Source organism: Crinia signifera, chromosome 1, assembly GCF_055691185.1.
Source record: "Crinia signifera chromosome 1, ASM5569118v1, whole genome shotgun sequence".
In the NCBI taxonomy this organism is placed as follows: Eukaryota; Metazoa; Chordata; class Amphibia; order Anura; family Myobatrachidae; genus Crinia; species Crinia signifera.
In genome coordinates this window covers 253487010-253511342 of record NC_139217.1, presented here as the reverse complement: position 1 = coordinate 253511342, position 24333 = coordinate 253487010, and the positions used below count along the sequence as shown (strand labels likewise).

The 24333-nt window shown below is 44.4% G+C and overlaps 1 long non-coding RNA gene across 1 annotated transcript; it reads left to right on the top strand.

Annotated features, from left to right (window-relative positions):
- The first annotated feature begins 624 nt into the window (after positions 1-624).
- Positions 625-1260, top strand: LOC146027854 (uncharacterized). The gene is made up of 3 exons (XR_014455155.1): positions 625-687; positions 770-887; positions 975-1260. It is a non-coding gene; the product is annotated as an uncharacterized LOC146027854 (long non-coding RNA).
- The last annotated feature ends 23073 nt before the right edge of the window (positions 1261-24333 follow it).

The window sequence follows — 24333 nt, the reverse complement described above, 5'->3', positions numbered from 1 at the left end:
GAGGCTTTCATGCAGACAGTTCTAAGTTTCCAGGATGAGCAGTGGATGGCACATTTCAGAATGTCCCGTGCTACATTTTTCTATATTTTGGAACGGTACTTATGTATTATCTGGGCTCCCATGTTAAATGCACCCCATTTTTTCATACCCCTACTATCCAAATACGCATGGAGTTGATTTTATATAGTGTGGCGAGCGCAGCGAGCCACCGTGCCCAAAGCGTGGCGAGCGGACGCGGTCTCATAAGAAAAACGGGAGCCCAGATATTACATAAGTACCTTTGGAACTACTGTCCCCTGCCATCACGAAGCAGACCACCAAGTTCAGGAAGCCTATTGAGCCCAGCAGGAGGTTAGCAATTGCTATTTGGTGGTACGCTACCCCCGGAGAGTATAGAACACTCTCTTGTCTATTTGGTGTAGGAATTGGCACAGTGTGCAAGATTGTATACCAAGTCACACGGGCATTGCTGAAAACCCTATACCAGCGCTTTATATCCTTGCCACAAGGACAGCGGCTAGAGGACACTGTCAAGGGATTCAAGAGGCGTGGATATCCTCAGTGTGGTGGAGCAATCGATGGTACCCACATTCCCATCATTGCCCCCCGTGATAACCCCACAGACTACTATAACCGCAAGGGGTGGCATTCTATTGTCCTGCAAGCTGTAGTGGACCATAAATACTGGTAAGCAATAGTTTACTATTTTTTTTTGTAAGGGTGGGCATTTTCTTTGGAGGAACAATATGTAATATACCATTCTTTTTAGTTTCACAGATGTGTTCATAGGTTGGCCCGGTAGGTCACATGATGCGAGGGTGCTAGCCAATTCAGATCTGTACAGTATTGCGGAGGACCAGCTAGGTGGATGTCTGTTCCCTAGAGAGGTAAGAAATTTGTACCCTACACTTTATGTTCACCCATAAACCAATATTTATGTTTTGAACCAGGAATAAATATAATTCTTTTTACAGAAATCGGTGACTGTTGATGGTGTGGAAATTCCGGTCCACCTCATTGGTGATACAGCCTACCCCTTGCAGCACTGGCTGATGAAGGGCTACACCCAGCAGGTTCAACTGTCGCCACAACAGATTGCATATACCCATGCCCTCAGTTCTGCCCGTATGGCAGTTGAAAATGCTTTTGGCCGATTAAAAGGACGCTGGCGTTGCCTCATGAAGAGGAATGATGTGGACTTAAAAATCATGCCAGATATTGTCGCAGCTTGCTGCATTCTGCACAATATGGGAAATTTACTAACGGAAATTTGTAAAAAATAGGTGTATTTGTATCCAGAAATACACTTATTTTTGACATTTACAATCCCGAAAATAGGGCAATTCGTATTCGTATTGATGTGCTATCAATACGAATACGAATTGCCGTATTTTCAGAATTGTAAATGTCAAAAATAAGTGTATTTCTGGATACAAATACACCTATTTTTTACAAATTTCCTTTAGTAAATTTCCCCCTATATGTGAGCTGCAAAAGGAAAACTTTCTTCCTGAGTGGAATGTGCTGGACCAGGAGTTGTTGGGAAACGTACATGATGCAGCAGGCTATGAGGGGGTGCATAGCGTTGCCGCAGAGCGGATAAGAGCCACAATAACTCAAAACCTTACATCAATGTTGCAGTAGGGGACACAGAGAAATATTGCTGGTTGAACAGTTTGTGTTTATTCATTTTTTGTATACTTGAAGTATAATTATAAAACATGTCAAAAAACTTTCTTGTATGTTTTCAAAACTTGACATACAGGTACAAAATGGCTTGGTAAACATTTATTAGTGCAAAAATATAAGTGCAAAGAGAACACAAGAGGGAGGAAGATGTATGACGCAGTGATGGGGGGGGAGAGAAGTCATAAATTGACAATCCTATCAGCTCCAAACTGTCCCTTCAGAAACCCTTCATACACTTAACAGTTTGGAGCTGATAGGAGGGCCTAAAGCACTATCACTGCTCCATACATCTTCCCCTCTGCTATGGCCATTCTAGTTATCACGTGGACCTAATTATTTCAGGCCTAAGAACGTACATCCTTGAGGTAGGAAAATGTATGTATATATATATATATATATATATATATATATATATATATATATATATATATATATATATACTATATATTTTTTTAAATAAAAAAAATGAGCACCCTAGTACTGCGACCTTTACTTGCCCTTCTATGTATATATATATATATATATATATCTTATACATGTGCCCTATACTACCTGTACCTGTAATATGGACTTGTTATGTATTTTAAAATTATATATAAAAAATGTGTACCAACTGGCCCAACTTTGGCTTCTCTACCTACATTGTGCAGAAACCTAACAACCTGAAAAGATACATACAAACATTGCTGTAGCAACAACAGGCCTAACTCAATTGCCTATAAACCCGATATTGTTCGGGTTGTGGGGTTGATGTGTTAGGATACTGAGCATCGTCATAGTTGTACTGGCCATATGGCACTTGTGTGTGGTCTTTTTGTGGTGCTTGTGTATTGGCAGGGATAAGGCTAAACATACGCTCAAACAATGTCATCTGCCTCTCATGCATATCCGCTATTTGTGACATAAAAGAATCATGCATTTCTTTTTCAGATGCTAAAAAACGGGCAATTCTTGCATCTTCATGAGCATTCAAATCGCTATGCGCCTCACGTAGATGTTCCAGAATAATCGTTGTCATTGCTCTCACCGATTGTTCTGTTCTGTTTGGTTTCGGCTTTCTTTTGGGAACGTTATAGACTGTGAAAGGGATAAAAAATGATTTGTTACACACTGATCATATATAAACATTGCATAGTTTAACCAACACATGTTTGCGGCCTTCCGGCACATGCACACTACCTATCCATTGCCAATTATGTTTTCAATCCTTTTTCAAAGACAGTTTAAAGGTATTGAGGTGTAATATTGTTCTAGGTTGCCATTCAACTATCCACACATCCCACCATGTGTTAACATAAGTTTTGGTCTTACGTATGGACTACTGCAGCAACTATGACACAGCATGCTAGGATGTGTAGTACCAAAGGAGCTTGAAGTGTGATAGTTTTGACACCACTACATAATGTCTGTGTATGTGCTTGTCTGTGTGCAAATTTAATACTTACTATTGGAGCGCAAAGTTGTGGGCTTGGGTGCCTGGGAAATCTCTGTCGACTTGGGTGCCTGTGAAGTCTCCGGCTGAGAAGCCTCTACCTCCTCATTTAGGACAGCGCTGACGGAATCATCCTTCATGCTTGACTCTTCCAAACTGCAGTCAGATACGAGCAGCGGGGATGGTGGTCCACATTGTGAGCTGGGGAGGCTGTGCAATGTTTCGGCATGGTCCTCCTCTACTGACATCTGACTATTGGCACAGCTGGATGATGATAGTGCGATGGGATTAGTTAGGGCACTTTTGCCAAAGACACTGTAGCATAGCTCATAATATGGCCAATCAATACGTCCTACGCCACTTTTCTTACGATTATGGTCGTGTGTTTTCATAAATTGCTTGCGTAGTGCCTTTAATTTGTTGACCACTTGCTGCTGTGTTTTTTTTATGCCTCTGTCGGCCAGTATAAGGGATATGTTCTTGTAGACAAAGGTATCCTTTACTGTTCCCGTCATCTGTCTTCTTATTTCTTCCTCTCCCCGAATATTAAGCAGCTCTCTTATCTCACTGTCTGTCCAACTATGGCTAGACATGTTTTGCTGTTCAAATACCTGCTGTGCCCAGCGTTGTAGGGAATGTGCTGTGATGGCTGCTTGGGCCCAGCGTCGCAGGGATTGTGGCTGTGATGGCTGCTTGTGCCCAGCGTAGGTAGGAGGCAATGTGCTGCAATGGCTACTTGTGCCCAGCGTGGCCAATGTGCTGCGATGGCTGCTTGTGCCCAGCGTAGGCAATGTGCTGCGATGGCTGCTTGTGGCCAGCGCCGGAGGAGCTGCTGCTGGGAAGCCTCCTCGTGGTCAGCGTCTCCCAGCGTCTTCCAGCGCGTCTCCAGCAGATGACATCATCTTCTGGTGCCCCTGAAGAACCAATTACCGGCCTCAGAGTGTTACCCGGATCTAAAACACGGGTAATGTGCGTTTACACTGCGCACAGACCCGTGTCATTGCCGTGTTTTACCCTGGTAGATACCAGGGTAGAATTCCCTGGTCTCTCTACCCGTGTTTTGTGAAAAGGACACGTTCACACTGACAAAAAACCCGTGTCGGTGCGCGTCCTCGAGCAAAAACCCGGGTAGAATTTGCTAGTGGAAAAGGGGTATCAGTGTCTTGATATCAGGTTTCAGCTTGTAAGAATGTCTGTTGGTCTTGCAGACTTTTTTTTAAGCACACAGTATAAATCTAGTCATCGCCAGTGTTCTCTCAACAGAGAACACTAGCCATGCCAGATCACTCAGCACACATCACTGGTGCATCGCTTTGTGCTGAGCGATCTCTGCTAAGCAGTATCGCTCATCACAGAGGCTCAGTCACCCCATGTGTATGGAGCTTAAAGCTAAGATAAGTGGGTGAGTTGGAATAGTATAGAAGTGAGTGACTGAAAGCTTACTTTTTATTTAATTGTTGCCTTTCTACCCAAAAAATTTACACTTTTTCCATAGGTCAGCTAGCATAAACTAGCATATAAAGCAATATTATAGTCTTCTGTTTTTTTGGGGGAGATTTCCTTACTTCTTTCTTTGTACTGTACATTATGCTTCTGCCACATTGACACATCTATTATGTTAGCAGTGTTTCCATTAGTTACAATATATATTTACTTTTGCTCATTTTGGCAATCAATGAAATATTATTTTGAGATAATTGAATGAACAGGTGCGCACAGTGGGGAAAATTCAGCTTTGATTGCTAATTAGAGAACTTGCAAATTGAGTGATTATCGAATGACTGTGCATGCACATTGTACACAGCTCGCATGCGTGAGGGTGATTAGCAAAAAAAGTGTGTATGGGTCATAAACACAATGTGGCCAGTCTTTGACTGACAGGAAGCTGGTGTTTGGAGGCGGAAACATGCCATTTTCTGTGTGTGTCCAAAAAACACAGGCATGCCCAAGCGTTTATGAGGAGGATCTGTGATGTCATCGATGACCAATTCCACCCTGTCTCAGTTGCAGATTAGTGAAAGGGTCAGAGCTACTCACAATTGCACAGACTGCAAGAACCTTTAGTTTGGGAATTGTGTATGGATTTGCAAGTCGAAGGTAATTCATTTGAAAATGTACGTGGTGCAGTGAAATGCGGCTTTAATAGAATTTGACGGCAGATCATAACCATTTGGCCCATCTAGTCTGCCCCTTTTTTTTTAAACATGTTACCTCAAACCATATTTGATCCTTATTTTTTTGTAAGGATATCAATATGCCTATCCCAAGCATGTTTAAATTGTTGTACTGTATTTGCCTTTACCACCTCTGAGGCTATTCTACTTATCTACTACTCTTTCTGTGAAGTAATTCTTCCTCATATTTTCCTGAATCTTCCTCCCTCTAGTTTCAGTGCATGTCCTCGTGTACTGCTGATCCTCTTCCTGTGAAGAATGTCTCCCACCTGTACCTTGTTAAAGCCCTTGATATATTTGAAAGTTTCTATCATGTCCCCCCTTTCCCTTCTCTACTCCAAAGTGTACATATTAAGATATTTTAGTCTTTTGTGGTACGTTTTGTGATGTAGGCCATGAACCATTTTAGTTGCCCTTTTTTGTACAGTCTCTAATGTATTTATATCCTTCTGGAGATATGGCCTCCAGAACTGAACACAGTACCAGTGGCAAACGCAGGATTTTCAGAAGGGGGTTTCCAGAGGGGCGGAGCAAAGCACGGAGATGGACACTTAGGTGACCCAGTATATGCCGGGTCAATTAAAGTATTATAGATAGACCAAATGTATATAAATAATAATAATAATATACACACATACACACACACATATATATATATATATATATATATATATATATATATACATAGCAGTGTAGACCCCTTGGCATAGCAATGTATTGGGGCCCCTACTGATCCTCCAGCGGTAGGGGTGGGGGAAGCTTTGATGTCCCCCGGGTGGTAGGGGGTATTATATCAATCGCTCAGCATGTAGGGCCTGGATCAGTAATTTCCACGAATTACCCCTTTACTGCACAGATGGTGGGAGATGGGGTGGGAGAAGGGGACATTGGGCTGAATGAAGGGGCTCTGATACATAACTTCCAGGGTGGTAGAGGATGTTTAATATGCAGAGGAGGGGTGTATAGTGGAGTGGGCTTATTATACATAATTTTTTGGTGGGAGGACAGCTTGCTTGACTGCAGATATCTCCAGTTCCCAGAAATAGATTTCTTAGATTTGGTACTGGGGACTAGGGGATCAGAGTTCAGGAGCAATCTGCCAGTGAGAAATGAGAATATAAAACTACATACCAGGTGTGTGGAGCTGGAGCAGTAACCAGCTGCTAGAAGGCTGATATCTCTGGTTCTGGGCACAGTAGAGACAAGCTACTAGTGTCCATCAAAGGGGGAGAGTCCCAGCTTTTGGAATATACCTTTAGAAAAACTTTAAGTCAGACAGAACCTGAAATATCTGACTGGGAAGAGCAATTAACAGGCTTGGATGGGGACCACTGCTTTGAAGTCAGATATCTCCGGTTCCCAAGGGCCGATTTTTAAAATTCTTGTACCTATGGAAAGAGAAGACCCTCGGCTTTCAGCCTAGGGCCCTTAGACTCCTGGGGGGGGGGGTTTCTGGGTACTCAGAAACCCCCCCTGCGTGCGCTACTGCAGTACTCTAGATGATGTTGTACCAATGACCTATACAGTGGCATTATTACTTCTTTCTTTCTACTGCTGATACCTCTCCCTATGCAACCAAGCATCTGACTTGCCTTCTGCATTGCTTTGTTACATTGCCTACCTGCCTTTAAGTCCCCTGAAATAGTGAAGCCTAGATCCCTCTCTTCCTCATTAGTTTCCATTATAGTGCCATTTATACTATATTTAGTCTTTGGATTTTTGAGAACCAAGTGCATGATTTAGCATTTTTTTGCATTAAACTGTAGTTGCCATGCTCTTGACCATTCCTCTAATCTACCTAGATCATCAGCCATTTGTTTTACCCCTCCTGGTGTGTCTACCCTGTTGCATACCTTAGTGTCATCTGCAAAAAGGCACATTTTACCCTCAATTCCATTTGCAATATCACCAATATAGATATTAAAAACCACTGGTCCAAGAACACATCCCTGGGGTACTCCACTTGTAACCTTTCCCTCCTTTGACTGTACTCCGTTTACTACAACTCTCTGTTTTCTGTCCTGCAACCAAGATTGTATCCATTATCATTCCATATTACATTGTCCCCCTCAAGAAGACTTCAACTCTCTGTCTTTAGTCTTATTACTCCACTTTTTGTTTTCTCCTTTCACTTATATACCTAAAAAAAAAGTTTTCCCGCCTTTACCCACTGACTGGGCCATTTTCTCCTAAGCCTGTGCTTTTGCACATCTGATTATCTTCTTAGCCTCCTTCTGTCTAACAAGATACATCACTTTGTCCTCATTATTCTGCGTTTGCTTAAATTTATTAAAGGCCAACTTTTTTGCTTTTACAATACTTACTACTTCTTTCGCAATCCACACTGGCTTCCTTTTCCTTGTGTTTTTCCTAACTCTTTTAACACAAAGTTCTTTTGCTTTTAGTATTGCACTTTTTAATTTTTCCCATTTCACCTGCACTCCTTCCAAGTTCACAACACTTTTGTCCTTCCAAGTTCCTCCACTCTGCCAAAGAATCCCTTACAGAGTTTCCCATCTCTACAAAATCAGCCTTCCTAAAATCTAACACCTGTGTTTTTGTGTGCGATGAGTCGTTCTCTTTATTTATTTTGAACCATACTGCTTGATGGTCACTGCATCCCAGGTTTTCACCCACATTTACATCAGATATTCTGTCACCATTTGTAAGTATTGAGTCTAATATTGCTTCCTTACGAGTGGGCTTCCTCACCAATTGCTGGAGGGATGCTCCTTGCAAGGAATTCAGAATGTCTCTATTCCTGGTGGAACTTGCAACAAGCAGCTCCCAGTTTACATCAGGTAGATTAAAGTCTCCCATGATTATCACCTCTCCTTTTAATGCCATTTTATTGATGTCCTGCAATAGGCTCTTGTCAAGTTCCTCTTCCTGACCTGGTGGTCTGTAGACTACCCCTATAAGAATAATCACCTTCTCCCCTGTTTCTATGGTCACCCAAAGGGCCTCAGTTTTTTCTTCAATACTTTGTATTAAGATAGTCTTTATGCTTTTTTTTTTCACATATATTGCAACCCTTCCTCTGATTCTTCCCATTCTGTCCTTCCTAAATAAATTATATCCTGGTATAGCTATGTCCTAGTCATGAATTTCATTGCACCATGACTCATGATTCATTATTGCAATTAGTTCTGGGATTTTATTTTCTAAGCGCCTAGCATTTGCACACATAGCTCTTAAAGTTTTGTTTGTGCTTCTCCTGGTGCTAGCTAAGTTCATATTTCTGCTTATATCTATTTGGTTTTGATCGGCATTATCTTCTGTTTCAGTGGATAGGCTTCCTGTTCCATTTACAAAAAGAGTTTTTGGAGAAGACTCTTCAGGAGGCGTATAAGACAATAAATAACCAGTAACACTCTAAATGTGATGGTTATGGTGCTTTTTCAGGGTGATATATTCCACAGTACATGTGTAATAAAGAAGTAAGATAAATATGTGATTAGATCATTATTCTTATGTTGTGAAAAAAAAATGAACTTTTCTGGAACTTCATATAACATCGGGCATACCCCAACTCACTCTGATGATGTTTATTTTCAAACCTATAAAGGTTTCTTTATCCTCCTGCGGTTAGATGGTTCGTTGCCTTCAGAAGTTCATAGGGTGGGTCTTCATGGAACGTGTTCTCGTGATATGAAAGGTGAAAAAACAACAATGTGTAGATTCTCTTTTTGCAGTTTTTAGAGGACTATGGTAATTCTTTAGAAGTGGTGTGTTTTGCACACCAGAAGGTGAAAAAGGGACGCCTTTAAAAGGTGTCCTTTTAAATGTAAGTCACACAAACTGAAGGTATAGCGTACCCCAAAGACTCACAATCAATATGTGTGATGACTCTCATAAACATTAACCATTATATGTGGAGGATCCCTATATCAAGCAGTGAGTAGGGTACGCCCCTCTTCTCTAGCCCCTAATAGAAATATCCCTGATGTTGGAAGAATTAAAGTAAACGCTATGAGCTGGGTACCACTCATAATTTGGTGAGCGAGGTACGCTATCCATGGCTATCATAGAATTAAAGAATTCACTACAGGTGTGCCTTCCCTTTTTCTAATAAAGGTGATGGGAATTACACCATAGTACTTATATTGAATACACTTCTCTACAACACCATACATTGGATTGTTTTCTCTTTTTACTCTTCGGTATTTATACTAATGCAAATTCCTGAGGACTAAATAAGGAAAAAACACTACAGACATTGACAGAAACCGTGAGAGGAGACTTCACGATCTGTCTAAAAGAAACTGTGATAGGAGTCACCACCACATGCTTTCTGTGAGTAAATGGTACGCCCCCCACCATAGTTCATTCTGACTAAAAGAAACCTTTATGAGAGTCATCACACATATTGATTGTGAGTCTTTGGGGTACGCTATACCTTCAGTTTGTGTGACTTACATTTAAAAGGACACCTTTTAAAGGCGTCCCTTTTTCACCTTCTGGTGAGCAAAACACACCACTTCTAAAGAATTACCATAGTCCTCTAAAAACTGCAAAAAGAGAATCTACACATTGTTGTTTTTTCACCTTTCATATCACGAGAACACATTCCATGAAGACCTACCCTATGAACTTCTGAAGGCGACGAACCATCTAACCGCTGGAGGATAAAGAAACCTTTATAGGTTTGAAAATAAACATCATCAGAGTGAGTTGGGGTACGCCCGATGTTATATGAAGTTCCAGAAAAGTTCATTTTTTTTTCACAACATAAGAATAATGATCTAATCACATATTTATCTTACTTCTTTATTACACATGTACTGTGGAATATATCACCCTGAAAAAGCACCATAACACGAAGCATCTTTATTCGAAAGAAAGGACACAGTCAACAACCAAATAAGACAATAACTTTTTTCTTCTTTTTTCACTTTATTTATGATTATAATCACATTAAGAGTGTTACTGGTTATTTATTGTCTTATGCGCCTCCTGAAGAGTCTCCTCCAAAAACTATTTTTGTTTATCCGTTCTAAGGTGTCGGTGACACCTAGGAGGACTCTCTTCTGAAGCTGCCTAGTGCCACCTGTGATTGTTGTTCACCTCTGTCTTCCATTCCTGTTCCATTTGCCTGCAGAGACAATGGTGGAAATTTACTAAAGCAAATACTCCTAAAAAATTTATATTTTCATAGTAAAATACGAATTTTTAAGACGTATTCGTATTTTCTCTTTCAATGGTCCTGGTGACACAGCTCAACACTGGGATGTAGGAGGGTCCGAAGGAGCCAGGCACCTATCCTAAAGCTTTTAGAGGGTAGGCTCCTCCCCTACTGCCTCCCGGACTCTTCAGTTCGTGTTAGGTGCCCACTGGAGTGGGTGCTATTCTAAAGAGCTGCAGGAGCAGCTGAAGAATTAGAGTAGTTAGGGGAATTTTATTATTTTATTAATTGTACTCTAGCTAGGTAGGCACAGTGTGAGGATTCTCATAGTGAATCCTCACACTGCTAGCGCAGCAGGAGCTGACAGAAGCGTGTCCTGTCAGCTCACTGTGCACAAGGGAGACGCTGTCTGGCCTCCCTGTGCAGCGCTTACAGCTTCTTTTATGAAGCTGCCTGGGCTCCGGAGTGTCCTGAAACCGGCTTCACGTTTAGGTGGGGATCATGGGGGACAGGCGCTCCGTGATGGCGGCGGCCATTTTATGCGGAGCTTACACGCTGAGCTCCTATATGAGAGGACAGCAGCGTTGTTACAGGCATGTTCCAAGTGGTCCCCAGTCGAGGGGGAGATACTGGAACTAGAAAATCCTACCAAGGGAGCGGCTGACTGGGGGTGGTTGGCGGCAAAAGTCACGGACCCCGCAGCAGCAGGGACTTTGGTCTCTTCCCTCACTCTGTGTTTGGCGCCTTTCAGAACGCTTGCAGCGGAGCTGAGCTGGCTTACAGATCCTAGCAGAGTGTTTGGATTTCCTGGGCATCGTTTCCCCGCATCTGAAACCAACAGACAGCTAAGTGACTGAGTGCAATAAACCTGTATAATCGCTGGTACATTGTATGCACTGTATATATATATCACTTTTCATCATGTCTGAGCAACATGCTGTGGTTTTGGGGGAGGGAGCCCTTATTGCACTGAGCGCGTGTAATGTATGCACACAGAAATTTGTCCCTGAGCAGATGACCAAGGGGGGCTTATGTAACACTTGCGCTGCTGTGAGACCCATGGGGAGTGAACCTCAGAGGGCAGAGCAGATTGAACCCGCGTGGGCCAGTGCCCTAGGCAGGTCAGTGAACGCTTTGGTGCAGCTACTGGACAGACAGAGTGATGTCTTGGTAGAATCCCAGAGACCTATGCCATCATCTCAGCAGTCCTCTGGCTCGTTGCCTCTTACCCAGGCAGATCCTGCCTTTATTCAGGATACTGCTAAAGGGATCAACAGGTTTAGTGAGATACTAGACAAGATTGATGTTGATGTTGCAGGGACCCCTAAAAGGTCTTATGCTAAGCCTACATTGGTAGATGAGGAGGAGGGAGCGTATACTGACATCCCCTGGGATCAGGGTGATGATTTTGAAGAGACCTCTTCTGCAGGAGTAGAGGATCTTATTGTAGCTGTGAAACAGGCTTTGAAACTGTCAGTGGAGGATAAAACTCCTGCTAAAGGTGTGTTTAAGCGACAGCGTAAGGAGACTGTTACCTTTCCTTCGGATGAAGGTTTACAGGAATTGTTGGAAGGGGCTTGGAAAACCCCTGATAAGAGGCTGCAAATGCCTAAGAGATTCCTTAGTCTGTACCCTATGCCAGAGTCTCATGCGGAGCTCTGGGAAAAGGTGCCAGTTGTGGATGCTTCAGTGGCACGTTTGTCCAAGGCTACTGTTTTACCAGTACAGGGCGGTGCAGCTTTCAAAGATCCTGTTGATAAAAAGCTGGAGGGTAACCTCAAGGCTATATTTGAAGGGGTGGGATTCACCCTACGTCCTCTTATTGCTTCAGCCTGGGTCTCTAAGGCCATGATTGAGTGGGCTAGTGAATTATGCACCATGCTGCAGGCTGACCCTGGTGTATTGCTGCTGGCGGAGAAGCTTAAGGCAGCTGCAGAGTATGTGGTGGAAGCAGAGGAGGAAGCACTTAAAATGGCAACCAGAGTGTCCACAGTGTCTATTAATGCCAGGAGAGTGCTCTGGCTTAAGGCCTGGGAAGCGGACAATGAGTCCAAAAAGGCCCTAGAAACTTTAGCTTTCAAAGGAAAGTTATTATTTGGATCAGAATTAGAGGAAATAATTAAACAGGCCACGGGCGGCAAAAGTACATTTCTGCCTGCTCCCACGGCTAAGCAGACATCCAGATTTTCTGCCTTCAGGCCGTCCTTTCGGTCCTCCCCTAGAGGTGGTGCGTCCTTTCGAGGACAGTCATTCAGGGGAAAATTTCAGTCCTCTAGGGGCAAGACCCCAAAGTCCAAGTTTGGCTCCTTTCACAAGAAGCCTGCCACCAAAGGAGAGGACAAACCCTCCGCATGACTGTCAGGGGATTTGCCCGGCAGTGATAAAGGTGGGGGGGCGTCTCTCACATTTCAGGGACGCATGGGCTTCTCTAGACCAGGATGCCTGGGTGTTAGACATTATAGCCCAGGGCTACAAAATTCCTTTCAGAGGTCTGCCTCCGAAAAGATTTATCCCCACAGCTTTGCCAAAGGAAGCGCGGCTTCGTACAGCTCTTATGAGAGCAGCTCACTCCCTATTAGAGAAAGGGGTGGTTACTCCGGTTCCCAGGGCAGAGTGGAAGAAAGGCTTTTACTCCACTTTGTTTCTGGTGCCCAAACCTGACGGGTCTTTCAGACCGATACTAAATTTGAAGTCCCTAAATGTTCATTTATGGGTAGACCATTTCAAAATGGAGTCTCTACGGTCAGTGCTCCTGAGCCTAGACCAGGGAGAATTTTTGGCGTCCATGGATGTCCAGGACGCATATCTGCACGTCCCTATACACCCGGAACATCAGACCTTGTTGAGGTTTGCTATAGGAGACCTGCATTTGCAATTCCGGGCGTTACCCTTTGGGCTAGCCACGGCGCCAAGGGTATTCACAAAGATAATGTCAGTGATGGCGGCTGTGCTGAGGCTCAGGGGAATCACAGTGATACCTTATTTAGACGACCTGCTGTTCAAAGCAGAGTCAGCAGCCATGCTTCAGAGTCACTTGGCAGAAGCCATCAGTTTTTTACAGGCTCACGGCTGGATTTTAAACTTGCAAAAATCTCAGTTGGTACCATCACAGAGGCTCCAATTCTTGGGAGTCATCCTAGATACCCATCTCCATCGGGTATTTCTCCCGGAGGTAAAGGCCAGGGATCTGGTCACCTTAGTCCAGGAGATTCTCAGAGCTCGGAGCATTTCAGTATGGAGGTGCCTCAAGCTCCTGGGGAAAATGGTGGCGTCGTTCGAGACGCTTCAATTTGCCAGGTTCCACTCTCGGGTGTTCCAATGGAACATTTTGTCGGCTTGGTCAGGAAACACACAGACCATGAAGTCGGAGCTGATAGGGCTGTCTTCGGACACTCGAGATTCCTTGAAATGGTGGACAGAAGTGGATTCCCTTCAGTGGGGTCGGTCATTGCAGACCTGGAACTGGCTGGTAGTGACTACCGACGCCAGCCTCAGGGGCTGGGGAGCAGTAGTCCTGGACCTCAGGCTGCAGGGCTTGTGGACTGCAGAGGAGTCAGCTCTACCGATCAACATCTTGGAGCTGAGAGCTGTCTGGAAAGTGATTTCCTTGGCGGGAGACAGGTTACTGAACCTCCCTTTAAGGATTCAGACCGACAATGCCACAGCTGTGGCGTATCTGAATCACCAGGGAGGTACACGCAGCAAATTGGCCATGTGGGAGGTGTCCAGAATCTTCCTATGGGCGGAACAGAATGTTCCAGCTGTATCAGCTATATTCATACCAGGAGTGGAGAATATAGAAGCCGACTTCCTGAGCAGGGAGGAGCTCAAGGAAGGGGAATGGAGCTTACACTCTCAGGTGTTTCAGCAGATCACCTTGAAGTGGGGAACTCCAGATGTGGACCTGATGGCATCCAGGTTCAACCATCAAGTACCCAGGTTCTATGCCAGAACGAGGGATTCACTAGCGGAGGCAGTGGATGCCATGACTATCCCCTGGGAGGGGAATCTCCTTTATGCCTTTCCACCAGTACCAATGCTGGCGAGACTTTTAAAGAAAATACAAGGGCAGAAGGTTCCGGTGATCTTAGTGGCCCCAGATTGGCCAAGGAGGTCCTGGTACTCGAGGCTTCAGAGGTTGTCTGTGGACTCATGGCGTCTACCTCTGAGGCCAGACCTTCTAAGACAAGGTCCATTCAATCACCTGGATTCAGCTCGATTAATTTTGACGGCCTGGTTATTGAAACCGCCATTTTGAAAAGAAAAGGTTTTTCTGACACAGTGGTTCATACTATGAATAAAGCCAGGAAATCTGTGTCCTCGGCAAATTATTATAGAGTATGGAAGACTTACATTCGATGGTGTGAGAGACGGAAGTCACACACATCTCATTTTAAATTATCAAAGATGATGGAATTCTTACAAGATGGTTTCTCATCGGGCCTAAGCCTTCAGTCATTGAAGGTGCAGATTTCGACCTTGTCCATCTAGTTCCAGAAGAGGATAGCCATTTTACCGGAAATTCAGACATTTTTACAGGGGGTATCTAGGTTGAAACCTCCATACAAACAACCAGTAGCGCCTTGGGACTTGTCACTGGTTTTGGAATGCCTTCAGAAGGCACCCTTTGAACCGTTGAGGTCGGCGGACCTTAAGTTTCTCACATGGAAGCTTGTGTTCTTGTTGGCAGTGGCATCAGCTAAGAGGGTGTCAGAGTTAGGAGCTTTGTCATGCAGATCTCCTTTCTTAATTTTTCATGACGATAGGGCGGTCCTTCGGACAGTGCCTCAGTTTTTACCGAAGGTAGTCTCTGCCTTCCATTTAAATCAGGAGATAATTCTACCCGTGTTTCAACCCCCAGAGGGTTCTAAGAAAAGGGACAAGTTGAAGAATTTGGATGTTGTGCGTGCTTTACGCATTTATGTGGACAGAGTAAAGAGTGTCAGAAAGACTGACACCTTGTTGGTGTTGTATGACATACACAAAATTGGTTGGCCTGCATCTAAGCAGACTATTGCTAGGTGGTTGCGTTCTGTGATAGCTTTTGCATACACCAAAGTGGGAAGGCCTGTACCGGCCAGAATAAATGCGCATACCACCAGGTCAGTTGCCACCTCTTGGGCGGTTCGACATGGGGCAACAGCTGAGCAGGTTTGCAGGACTGCCACTTGGTCATCTGTTCATACCTTTGCCAAATTCTATAGATTCCATGAGTTCGCGTCGGAGGACGCATCATTCGGGCGAGCAGTGCTGAGAGCTGCAGACCTGAGCGTACCCACCCAAAGGACCGGCTCTGGAACGTCCCAGTGTTGAGCTGTGTCACCAGGACCATTGAAAGAGAAAAGGGGATTTTTGTAAGAACTTACCGTTCGAATCCCTTTCTCTGATATGGTCCTGGTGACACAGCGATCCCTCCATTACGCTCAGTAAGTATGCCAGAATTTTCATGATGTTCATGTTAAAATGGTTAAAGTTAACAGTTTTGGTTATAAAATGTGCATATAATATGTGCAGGCGTTTGTACTGAGTTAATGTATTCCAGTGGCTTTGAAAGATTGAACTGAAGAGTCCGGGATGCAGTAGGGGAGGAGCCTACCCTCTAAATGCTTTAGGATAGGTGCCTGGCTCCTTCGGACCCTCCTACATCCCAGTGTTGAGCTGTGTCACCAGGACCATATCAGAGAAAGGGATTCGAACGGTAAGTTCTTACAAAAATCCCTTTTTTGGCATTTACTATGCCAAAAATATGCGTATTCGTATTCATGGCACATTCGTATTTGTATTTACTAATACGAATGTATACGCCATCGGAAAATACGAATAGGATTCACCATTCAAAAGAATGGTGATTCCTAATTTACTAAGCGGCCGTATTGAAAATATGACCGCTAATTAGCGTAAATCAGCCAAATACGCCAGGAAAATACACTTTTTCCTGGCGTATTTGGCTTTAGCCTGCACGGATCAGTCAGATCCTTGCAGGCTTCAGTATTAAAAAAATAGAAAAATAAATAAATTTAAAATCCGGCGTGGGGTCCCCGCACGGCCGTAACCAGTCCCAGGCTCAAAGAGCCGGGGCTGTTTCTAAAATATCAGGAAACCACCGACATAGGGCATCACTGAATTTTTTAAAACAGCCCCAGGCTCCAGGACCGGGGCTAGTTCCAAAAATACGGGGGACAAAATTAATAGGGGTCCCCCGTATTTTAAGAACTAGCCCTAGGCCCAACCAGCCAGCAGGGTAATGCCAAAGCCTTCCGAGTTCTCTTTAAACTCCTCACCACCACCTACAAGGCTCTCTCCTCCTCCACCGCTCCTTACCTCTCTTCACTGATCTCTATCCACACTCCCTCCCGTCCTCTTTGCTCCATCGCTGACCGCCGACTGACCTCTCACCTAATCACCTCCTCCCACTCCCGTGTCCAAGACTTCTCTCGCGCTGCCCCCCTGCACTGGAACAACCTCCCACCACCCATCAGGCTTTCTGATTCCCTTACCTCCTTCAAGCGCTCCCTCAAAACCCACTTTTTTCGACTAGCCTATCCCTCCTCCTAACCTCTTTTGATCCTCCTATCCTGCCTCTGTTCCCATCCGTTCCTACTTTCCTATTGTTTTTCGTTCGTCCACCCACCTCCTTTTAGTATGTTAACTCTTATGAGTAGGGCCCTCCTTCCTCACGTACTCACCCTACCTCTTTACCTCACCTGTGCTCCTGTCCTGTTCTTCCCTTCCTCTACTTCATCCTAAGTCTCCTCAACAATTTTGACACCTACTTCTGAACTGATGCTGATTTTAGTTCTACCAGCTATACCCCTATTTATACTGTATTTTTCAACACACCCTGTACGTTACCTTGTAATTTGTTTTTTGTTTGCTATGTACGGCGCTGCTGACACTTTGTGGTGCCTTATAAATAAACGTACTACTACTTATACAAGTCCCCCCGGCCAAATCATTAACCCTACCGACCAGTCATCCTGTCCTGGGGGAGTGGGAACCCCCCCAATAAAGGGGTCCCCCACCCTCCAAATAGCACAATTGGCCGGCTTGCAGCGCCTAGTGGCCAATCAGGAGCCGCTAGGCAGCAAGCCAGCCAATAGCATTATTCGGGGGCAGAGCCGCAAGATGTAAACAAAGACATTGTGTGGCTCCTGCTCAGTCCGGCTTGGTTCGCGTAGTTGGTTTATTTTTTTTCCAAGTCCCCCTGGAGCCTACATGGATCGAAGAGGACGTGATCTTCGCCGGAGGAGACTTGTAAGTATAATTTGCTTCCACAGGTCCCCTTTGGATTTCTTCGGACACTAGACCGGGACCAAGACGCTGGACCAGGACACCGGACCAGGACCGAGGGCTACCTCCGGGCTCAAGATAGGTAAGTATCAGTATCGGAGGCGTACCTAGATATTATTAGGCCCCATAGCAAAAGTTTGTAAGGGCCCCCTATTTAGCAACTGAAGGTGATAAATTATGTAAAACATATTAGTTAGATAGCAAAGATGGGCCCCCTTCACCTCTGGGCCCCATAGCAGCTGCACCCCTTGCACCTATGGTAGTTATGCCCTTGATCAGTATGTATGGGCTCTGTGTGTATTAAGTTTTATTTTATTATGTGTCAGTGTGCTTTTATTTTACTATTGGTTTTGTTGTTCAACTAAGAGTCCCAGCAAGCCCATTAATGGCCCACATGCTGGGACTTGTGGTTCTCCAAGTCCCAGTATGTGTTCCAGGCTTGCTGGGACTCTTAGTTCCACAACAAAACCCAATTGTTTCTTCTATTTGTTTACACTTTATCGGCCCGGTACCCACAGCCCAGGGGTACCGGGGACAGCACCAGGCTTCAGCCTGGCCAGGTAAGTCCTGGAGGTGGGGGACCACTTTATTGGGGGCGTCCCCACTCCCCTAGGACTCCTGGCCAGGCTGACAGGTCGGTAGGGTTAATGCTTTGACGGAGGGGACTTGTATAAAAAGTCTCCCCCCAGCTGTGGCATTACCCTGCTGGCTGGTTGGGCCTGGGGCTGGTTCTTAAAATACAGGGGACTCCTATTCATTTTGTCCCCCGTATTTTGGGAACCGGCCCTGGAGTCTAAAAAGGTGGCACACACCATAATGCCCATTGCACATTTTAGCGAACCTTGTAATACCCATTACACATAAAGCCACATTGCGTAATGCCAATTACACAAAGGGTCACACATTTTATTATTTATTAACAGTTTCTTATATAGCGCATACAATATGTATGCGCTTTATAAGAAACTGTTAATAAATAATGAAATGTGTGACCTTATGTGTAATTGGCAGCGCTTTACAGAGAATATTTGAACATTCACATCAGTCCCTGCCCCAGTGGAGCTTACACTCTATATTTCCTACCACATGTACACGCACACAGACATTCTAGGGTTAATTTTGTTCGAAGCTAATTAACCTATCTGTATATTTTTGGATTGTGGGAGGTACCCGGAGTAAACCCACGCAAGTACGGGGAGAATATGCAAACTCCGCAAATTTAGAGCCATGGTGGGGATCGAACCCATGACCTCAGCACTGTGAGGCAGTAATGATAACCATTACACCATCCGTGCTCATGCCCATTACATACTATATAAGTCAAAGGCTTAGGGGAGACTTAAACTAGGTACAAAACAATGGGACCAGTGCTTCCTATTAGGATAAGTGTAAATTTGATGTCCCAGGAGAGATACTCTTGATAATTTCAATTCTTCCTTGCTTTTATTTCCTGGGTTCACCTCAAAAACAGAGAAGAATGGAATTCATGGTGCAGATTGTACCAACAAAGATATAACTCTGCAATATAAGTGATGAGCTTAAGCTTTCGTACCCTTCTTTGGCCTCACTCAGGCCAAGTTCAATTGTATAGTCAGGGGGTCACATAGAATGGATTCTCCTCAGATTCTCCAATTTTCCTCAGATATGTGAATATAAAATATACAAACTCATCGTGCAAACTTGACAATTTATTCAAACAATCAATGACTCAATAAAAATTAAAAGCCTGGTACCATGTTTGGCCTTTTTTAACAAAAAGGCTTGTCTGCGAGCATAAGGGGATTTACCACCGTCAGATCCTCACATCCAAGTCCAATAGTTCATAAGTCCAAAACACCATGTAGCAGGTGACTCCACAACCACCGACGCGTTTCGACCTAGCAGGTCTTCCTCAAGGTGTGTGGAGTATTATGAGCTGTTAGGATATTTGGTACTTATGTAGTATCTGGGCGTCCGATTTAGAAATCGGATCGCATCGCATCGTATCGTATCGCATCGCATGCGACCAAATCGTATGCGATGCGATGGTCAAGATTTTTCCATAGGATTCAATGTTAAAATGGTCTGAGTCCATTTTAACATAGAATTCAATGGGAAAAAGGGGTCCTTTTCCTTTCCCCACTATCCAAGTGGGCATGGAGTTGGATATAAACCTGTGGCGAGCGTAGCGAGCCACCGAGCCCGAAGCGTGGCGAGCGCAGCGAGCCCCGCGAGGGGACACAGAATACTTTTTAAGAAATATGCGGCCCCTCGCAGGGCTCGCTTCGCTCGCCACGCTTCGGGCTCGGTGGCTCGCTGCGCTCGCCACGCTATATAAAATCAACTCTATGCCCACTTGGATATTGGGGAAATGAACAGGACCTTCTTAACATTGAATCCTATGCAAAATCGCATCGAATCGCATCGCATCGCATCGCATCTGATTGTATGCCTTAAGGTAAGGCATACAATCACAAAATCGGCAGCCCAGATACTACATAAGTACCGGATATTTATACCTGAGCAGGGTCAATCTAGCCCTGCCTCTTCCTGTTTGTAAAACAAATCCTAATTATAATTACAATTCCCTAAAAATCACTTTATTATTCACATATCAGCCATATAATATATTCCAAAAACATTTTTTTAAACCAACCAATTTATTCTAAAACAGAAGGAGAAACGATCGGGGATTGAAACCTGAAGTATCATTACTTCCTGTCCGTGGAACGCACCATACCTCCGGTCTGACGTGTTATCTATTAACAACCAATCTTTCCTTTTTAAAAAAAATATTCCTAACTAAATATATTTATTTCAAGTCCCGTTCCATCCTCTTAAAATAAGATGCTAGAGTGGTATATTTTTATCTGTCTATCTAAGGCGCATCTTTATTTCCTGGTGCGTCATTTCCACCCCCGGATGGCAGATGTTCATACAGACTGTATGTCTGTTATCCCTAAGATGCACCCTTACTATCGGGTGCGTCATTTCCGCTCTAGGATCAGATGACAGCGGATTTTACTTCCGCCATCCCTGTGGAATGCATTTTTGCTTTTATGGTATGAGGTGAGACTACCGGTACCTAGCTGCATCCATTTGGAGCGCTGTTAATTCAAACCCATTTTTTTCTTAAACTAGGTATAAACTATACAATTTTCATGAATGATATGCAAAATAACAATATTGTTAAATATCATATTTTTAAGTGTGTAGCCACTATATTGTTAGCAAACCCAATTGTCTGAACAGCAGTCCAGTCTGACAATATCATCAGTGACTGCATGTTCTGAGTTCCGGTCACTGAGCCATAATGTTAACGATATCAGAGAGTGTTTACCTGTGGGTTGTTCTTTTTCACGGCACCGCTGATACTGTTAATGATTTTGACGGTGCCACGTATAGTATACTGTAGGACTTTAGATACCATATTTTCCTACATAAATTTAGTTTCTATGGAATAACTTTTATATGTTCCCCAACTCCACATATCTTCCTTTAGAACTCCCCAACTGATTGTAAGAAATTATAATTATAATATCATATTTCCCCACCTAAAATACTCTGCAATCACCCTGGATGGAGGAAATAGCTATAGGGATTCAGTACTGAATCCCGGCGGTCGGGAACCCGGCGTTCAGAATCCCGACGCTGGAATCCCGACAGCCGACAAGGGGGGGACGTGGATCGCCCCCTCTTGTGGGCTCGCTGCGCTCGCCACGCAGGGGGCCCGGTGCCTCGCTACGCTCAGCACACTAATTTATTCTCCCTCCAGGGGTGTCGTGGACACCCACGGAGGGAGAATGTGTCGGGATTTCGGCGGTCGGGATTCTGAACGCCGGGATCCCGACCGCCGGGATTTTAACTGCATCCCAGCTATAGGGCTGTTTCTAGCCTATATGGCTCCCAGTGCGCCCCACCTTTCTAGATTGGCTAGCAGTGGCATGCGTTGAGGTTGCCTAGAAAGGCACCCCCCCAGGCTTCCTCACCCCCCCAGCCATTGGTACTCACCACCAGGTGCCCTCAATTCAGGGGTGGGCTGGGCCAGGGGGTAGGTTGCCATGTGCCCCCCAGGCCGCTCTATAGGTACTGTTGCGGGCCGCCTTACCTCTGGTAGCCCACGGCACCGGCTTTCAAAACATGGCTACAGGAACATGGTCGCCGGCCTCCTGCATGAGGACATGTCCAGCCTCCAGGGATACATGGAGGAGGGCCCGCCCGCCTGTTACACATGATTCTTGGCAGTGACGGATGCAGGACCCTTTGTGGGGACAACATGATGTCGCCCACCCATGCTTCTAATGTGGTGGATCTGATGGGCGGAAGATAAAGACTTGAGGACAGAGCCTGTGGCCACAGCGCAATTAAGCAGGGGCAGCGGGGAGCAGCAGCACGGACCTGCAGAAACTTCAAAGGCCCAAGCAGCCTAAGCAGGTGTCAGTGAGCATCTAAATCATAAATGATTTCTGCTGTTTGCAGCCTGTGTTCCTGTTATTGTGCAGGGGAAGCAGCGTGTGATGTCCTAGTATTATGCAGGGGGAGCAGCCTGTGGTGTCCTAGTATTATGCAGGGGGTGCAGCCTGTGGTGTCATGGTTATCATGCAAGGGGAGCAGCCTGTGGTGTCCAGATTATTATGCAGGGGGAGCAGCCTGTGGTGTCCTGGTTATTATGCAGGGGGAGCAGCCTGTGGTGTCCTGATATTATTATATGGGGGGAGCAGCCTGTGGTGTCCTGATATGATTATACAGGAGAAGCAGCCTGTGGTGTCCTGCTGTTATTATAAAGGGGGAACAGGTGGTTTTCTCAGCCCCACACCCCACCGCACCTCTGATGGAGCAAATGTTAAAATTTTGTTTTTTTTCAGTCTGATTGCAGGTCGCAATTGTAGCTCTGCCCTCTTACTGAATTATTCTCCGCCTATTTGCGGCAATATTACATTTTTCCAGTGTGTGTATGTGTGGGGGGGGATCTCCAGGAATGCGCTGTTTCTTATGGGTCAGTGCTCTGGACTTGTCCCCTAGGCTTAAAGTTGCAGGGGTGCAGTAGGACATATGCTGTGTGGCCGGCTGGTGAGGAGAGGGGAGAACGGAAGGCCGCAGGTTGAGAAGCACTTCCTAAACAGTATAGCATGGAATGGGGGCAACGGAGGAGGTTCCCTGCAGCACCCGCACCAGCCGGTGCTACTGCTTACTTAACATGCGGCTCAACTACCATCGATAAAAATGGCACTGCCATTGGCTTCAGTGACAGGGGTGTGCTTTCATAATGACTGAAAGCACTCTCCTGTTACTGAAGCACTTGTTAAGGTGCCGCTTATGTCACTTTTTTAATGGGCTTTTTTATAGCCCTCTGCCTTTTTCTGCCCGCTCCCCGCTTCCAGCTATTTTTAGGGGAAGCTGGAGGCACCACTTTTGGTGCCTCCAAAATCAATTAAAACCCTATTAAAATGTATAAATGATTACATTCATATAAAAAAGATACTGATGACATAGAATATGTGTCATAATTATCTTCTTTGTATTATTTTATTCTTTTCATATTCATTGTTGGCTAGGCTACAAATATCTTTTACATATAAAATGTGTTATTATATAATGTCCCTCAATGTACTTGAAAAAAATAAAACTTATACTATTACATAACTAAAGATATATTACTGTAATATCTTTATTTATGTAATAGTACAAGTTTTATTTTGTGTCACATGACTTCTATAAAAAAAAAAGTCTGCTGTGAATACATGGAGCTATTGTTGATGTATGGGTACAGTATGTCGCCGGTACAGTATATTGCTCACAGTTTCTGATTACACAACTGCGGTTTATTGTGCTCTTGCAATATTTATTTTAAAAACTTAATTATCTCCGTGTTTAAAAATAAAGTCTTTGTATTTTGATGTGACTTCAGAGGACCTGCTGTTTGATTCATTGTTTGGTAATTGTTCTTCTGGATGTGTGCATTTGTTTGTACATGAATATAATGTATATTTCTGATGCATACTGTTAATCACATGCTAAAAGCATTCCTTCTTTTTACTTTGCACAGCTTATATTTATATCAAGTAACATGTGCCCACACAAGTAGGTACATTATGATTTATTAAACATTTCAAAGAAGAAATATCGCTGTCTGGAATCATTTTACCCTTGTTTTTTTTTCTTCTTCAAGCATTATTGTAGCAGGTATACAGTCTTTTGTGTTATACCTCAACACATACATAGGCCGCCTTGCTAATTTGCGGCTGCAGCACCCACATTGCCGGACCCGCTACCTGGGAAACAGTATGCCGGGAAGTGAGTATTCTGTCCACCGAGTACCTGCACTGTGGGGGTATTTATGTACCTGCACTGTGGGGTCATTTATGTATGTGGAACTCTGTTGCCGTAATTTGAATATTGGAGACAACTGTGCTCCATAATATAAATTGGTATAATTTTGTGGCCACACCCCTTCCCCATGAAGCCACTATTTTTGGCTTGAGCACCCACCAGCAAAAACATAAATCGGCACCTATGCCTCAACATGACATTTTGATAATGTACTTTCAAATGTTTTAATATTTTTGTACTTCCACTAGGTGGTGCCCCCTCCCATATGTACAATAGCTGACACAACTACCAACATGTATACATAAAGAAATGCC